Source organism: Cupressus sempervirens, chromosome 3, assembly GCF_028749045.1.
Source record: "Cupressus sempervirens isolate cs-2001-9-10 chromosome 3, ASM2874904v1, whole genome shotgun sequence".
Taxonomy (NCBI): domain Eukaryota; kingdom Viridiplantae; phylum Streptophyta; class Pinopsida; order Cupressales; family Cupressaceae; genus Cupressus; species Cupressus sempervirens.
In genome coordinates this window covers 1,118,329,988-1,118,335,682 of record NC_143120.1, presented here as the reverse complement: position 1 = coordinate 1,118,335,682, position 5,695 = coordinate 1,118,329,988, and positions in this window count along the sequence as shown.

Sequence of the window (5,695 nt, the reverse complement as noted above, 5' to 3'; positions counted from 1 at the left end):
TTTTTCTTTTGGAAGGATATTTTCCACCCTTCCACAATCTCTCTCTACATATGTGTCTTTGTTTAAAAAGCATTATTTTCATTGATTGAATAGTAAAGTAGAAAGGTTTGAACTCTATACTAGAACATGGGGATGAGACATAAGAAAACACTCGAACCATCTTCAAACTGGATGAAAGGAAACTAACCTTTTAAATATAATTTCAAAGTTCTTTTCCTTGAGGAATTTCTTGTTATACTAATTAGTTGAAATCGTTAGAACAAAAGAAAACAAAACCTTATTGGTTATAAATTTCAAGTTCTATTAATATATACAATTTGAATACTATATTATTGTATTTGTACAATTTCCCTATTGAGATCTTTTATGTTGATTAAATCTATATTTTTTTATTTGTAGGTTTATGATGCTAGACCCTTAAGATGTTGGTTAGAACATAACATTGTCACACATGTGTCTCAAATGCTTATTAGTGGATAAATTGATGAAAGTCATAGCTATTCATAGTTGCAATGCTTGGAAAATTAGGGTTGTTGTACTATGTGGAGAGAAATGGAAAACTACTAAATCTAGTATTTGGTTTAAAATAAAATATCTTAATAGAAATTTCTATTAATGCAATCAAATATGATGCAGGTTCTCAAGAAAATTAGAACTAAAGAAATAGATGATGGTGAACCCATGGAAGAAACTATGTAAGATGTTTAGATTGTCTGATTAAGAATTGAACTTATATTTATTTAGTTGTGAGGATAAGCTAAGCAAGGCCAATTGTATGGTTCTGTAGATTCTTTTGCAGTGAGAAATGCTAAAGTGTTGTTTCTACTAGAATGCATGAGGGCAACAATTCAAAGTATGGCAGATTAAGATTAGGAAAATGGTCTCCGTGTCACTATAAATTTTTTATCTGATATTTCCATTAGAGTGAATGAGGACAAACCAAAGTGTGATGGCTTAAGTTTGAGGAAAATTATTTTTCATTATACTCTTCTTATCTAATGTACTTATTTCGAATTAAGTTTTAGTACAAGTAAATTTTTACCACACTATTGTTGAAAATCAAAGAGATGAAAATCTCTTTATAAGAAATAGATGACGATGAGCCTAGGATTAAGATATCTTTTATGATCATAGCCTAGGAAAATGATGTGTTATTTACAATCTTGCAGCTCTTTCCCGTTACAAGGTAGGGACTCAAGCTCTCCAATGCACCATTTTTCCTAAGGAACTAATGTTTTTCTTGTTACTCTCAACCCGTGTATTTTATTAAGCATTTTTACATATTTCCCTCCCCCATATCCTCTTTATTATAATATGCCACACAATCTATCACATACAAGTATCCTAAATCTAGATATACTATTTCTTCTCTATACCAAAGGTTCCTAGTGAAAAATTCAATAGATTCAATAATATCAAATAAAATGCAAATTTATCTTTAAGTGAATAAATAACAACATAAATAAATATTTTATATTTGTAATCTGTTATTATTTTAGATATTTTGTATATAAGTTTTATTCTAGATTTATGATCAATCATTATTTTAATTTTAAATATCTAAATTATATATATTAAATATAAGATTTAAGTACATGAGTATCATTGTAAAATTTTAATATGTATGTAATGAAATGTATTCTTTTGTCTATTATGAAAAACCTTTTTTCATCGGTAAAAGGCTTTTATCAATATTTTATTAATCTTTATAAAAATTACATTATTTTTTTTTACACTTTTTTTTATCCTATTCAAAGTATAGATGTATTTTAAAAAGATTTCTTGATATGTTTATACATTTACAAACTACTATCTTGTATTAAGTTGGACTCATTTCCCTATCTTTTGCACAAACATTCTCATATATTTGGTTTCAACTACTATAATGCTCCTATAGATTTCTCTTTTCTAAGCATTATGTCCATTATAGATCTAGTCACTTGTTTGCACAACCAATGTCATTTTTGTCATTGTAAGGTCAATAACCTAGGCATAAACATATACATAATCTTTGTTTTTTCAAAATTCAAATTCAAAATTTAACCAGACAACCCTTTTTTTCTTACATTGATCTAACGAAATATTTTATAAAATGCATTCATTCATCACTCACATAAATAAAATAATTATCTCTTTGATTAATAAATATTAAACAACAACCAATAGCAAGAGAAAAAAACAACATATACAAAAAAAGTAAGAAATATATATCCACATTTATGAAAGTTAATCATTGAGCATTAATTACCAATGATTTGTCTAAGTATGGAGTTGATCAAACTAAAATATTAACTATTAAACTATGAGGAATGATTTGTACAAGGTATGAAATTATACACACACACACACACACACACATATACATATACATATATGTATGTATGTATATGTGTATATGTATGTATATATATATATGTGTGTGTGTGTGTGTGTGTGTGTGTACATATATATATATATATGTTTGTATATATATATATATATATATATATATATGTATGTATGTATATGTATATATATGTATATGTATATAGATATACATATACATACATATATATATATATATATATATATATATATATATATATATATATATATATATATATATATATATATATATATATATATATATATATATATATATATATGTAAGAATTTGCTTAGGGGCAAAATTCACCCAGGAACTAAGAACTCAAACACAAGCACATAGTAGACCAAAGAGAGAGAGTATGATCGGAATAACAATGTATTCGATAACTTTCTCATAAGAGTACACTAGGAGTGCCTGAATATAAAGGCCTTAGGAGAGCTTCCAGAATGCATAAAAGTTAGCATCATGATGTGTCATATAACCAAGCACATGTCCACCAGATATGGGTTATCCTCCATTAAGCATGGAAGTAAGTGCAGTGATGAGAGGATAAGCCTACAAGGGTGGGACACACAAAATAGTGTTGTAGACATCATGTGCTTAAAATAGAGTTGTGTACTCCTGTGTTGTCAACATGACAACTCAAAAGGTGTGCAAACTCCCAAGTGTCTCACAAATAAAAATAATAAAATAATGCATTAACCTAAGTAAACTTAAGTAAGTGTAAATAGTAAAGTATGTATTTACACCAACACCTCCCCCTTAAGTGCAACTCAGGGGAATGCCTTTAAGCTTACAAACTAGGATGAAGATACATAATGGGTCCCAACTACTAGGCCATATTAGGTACCCATGTACATAATGAAGATGCAATCTCCCATAAAGTGGGGAAAGAGGGAAAACCTCATGGGAAAAACCCTCCCCCAAAAAGAGAGATAAGTAAGGATGCATCGATGGATGGAGTAATCAGAACCCCCCCATTTCGACATACATCTAGTATATACATAAGAGAATGAAAGAAGGAAGAGAGACAAAATAGGCTCCCCCCCCCCCAAAAGAAGAATGCCAACAGGTGTAAGCCGCTCTGATGAAGAACCTAGTCCACAAATATAGAATGGTGTTCTCCCCTTAGGAATAAACAATGCCAAAGGTACAGTCCTAAAGATGTATGGTGGCCTTGAAACCTGCTCAAGTATCCCTGGGCTGATGCTGAAGTTCACCCATTCCAACTATGGTGAAGAGAACGAATGCATATCTGTCAAGGATGTCTGTTGAACCTGTTCCACTGAACCATCTGTCTCCTCTACTGACAAAGAGACCTCCACTAATTGTTATTCATAAGGATCCACAATCACGCCAACCTGTGTATATTGATCATGTAGAGAATGGACATGAGGGTTAGAGTGAGCCCTCGCAAAAATTGTAGAAGAATCATCATCAATGAGAAGATGTAAGTCCTCAAGTCTATCTCCCAAGTCAACTGAAGCTAGAGCTGGAAGATGAGATGTACCATGCTATGATGGACCTTTCACTGTGGCAATATAAGCATGTGGACTAGACTGATGTGACCTCTCATTGCAACTGTCGATAGAACCCCACATGTCTAAACCTGTTGAAGCACTATCACTAGTGTCACTATCAGTTTCCACTGTGTATGAAGTCCAAAGAGGGGTAGAGGATAAGCTCGGTGAACTTTCCTCAAAATGAACATCCTTCTCGACAAAAATCTCATGAGTCTCTAGATCCATAAGTCTATAAGCCTTTGCATTGTCTTCATAGCCGATGAAAGTACAAGGTGTAGATGTTGGTGCCTTGGAACTCTTGGAAGAAAGGTTTTCCCATACTAGACAACCAAAGACTCTAAGGTGACTCACACCTAGTTTTTTGCCGCACCATGCCTCAAAAGGAGTCTTTCCATCTAAGGCTAGATGAGGAGACCTATTAAGTATGTGAGTAGCACTGCTAATGGCTTCAACTTCAAGTGTAGGATCAAGAGACTTGGCCTTAATCATGCAACTTGCCATGGTCTTGAGAGTCCTAATCCTCATAGTTGCAATATCTATCTTGTGCGGACTGAATGCTGGTGAGTTCTGAAGATCAATCCCCTCAATTCTACAAAAGTTCTTAAGTCTTCTGTCTACATATCTATTCTCATTGTCCATCCTTAATACTTTGATGGCTTTCCTTGACTTGTGTTCAACATGAGTCTTGAAGTCTTGAAGCTTATGAACCACTTCATTCTTATGATGAAGGAAGAAGACCCAAGTGAATCTCGAAAAGTCATCAAAAAATGTGAGTATGTAGCGGCCTTGGCTGACTGAAGTCACTGCAAAGGGTCCTGCTAATACCATGTGAACTAGCTGAAGAACAAATGGAGTTTGAGAAGACTTCCCTTTATCATACTTCTCCTTGAGATTCATATCCACTAAACAAGATGAACATTCTCCCTTAGAAAAGTTGATGTTTGGTAGACCTTTGACCATGTGTTTTGAGCAAAGTTTCTGAAGAGAGCGGAAGTCTAGGTGACCAAACCACTCATGCCATAAGTTGATGTTTGAAGTAGAGTGAGTTAACAAGGTTTGAGAAGGACTCTTAGGCACAAAGTGGGAGAAGAAATATAACCTCTTGTCATCATTGACTTTCCCCACTGCTACCAATTAATCATCTTTTAGACTTCGCACCATCACTGAATCTGGAAGGAACTCAACCTTATGACCATCTCCAAGGTGAGTGATTTGGTAAACTGATAGGAGATTGGAGCTTAGATTTGGAACATAGAGAACATCTTTGAATTCCCCATCTTCCATTTCTACATGTCCTTTTCCTTCAACTTCCATTTTAGTATCATCTCCCATGAAGATGTGTGGTACCTTTGACTGCTTCAATGAAGAAAAATCTTCCCTTGAAGAATCCATGTGGTAAGAGGCACCAAAGTCAAGTATCCATTCCAAAGAACTTGAGTTTTCCATAAGTGCTTGACCTTTACCCTTCAAAGAGGTTGGAGTAGAATCCTTGGAAGTACCTGGCACTTGAATCTTGTTCTTCTTGAGTAGATTTTCTTCTTCTTGAGTAGATTTTCTAACTCATCGATTCTTTTTATTTTGCAATGATGCTCGTCATGATTTGGCTTTTTGCAACATGCACAAAAGAGTTTGTCCTTGTTTTCATTACTTCCCTTCTTGTTTGAAGAAGAACCGCCTTATTGAGAGGAGGATTCTTGTGTCTCAGATTGTGTTTTCTACTTCCATTGCTTCTTCTTGTTGCTTTTCCCCCCCTTGACTTGATTTGGAATCATCACTAGCCACTAAGGCTTTGGTCTTAGATGAC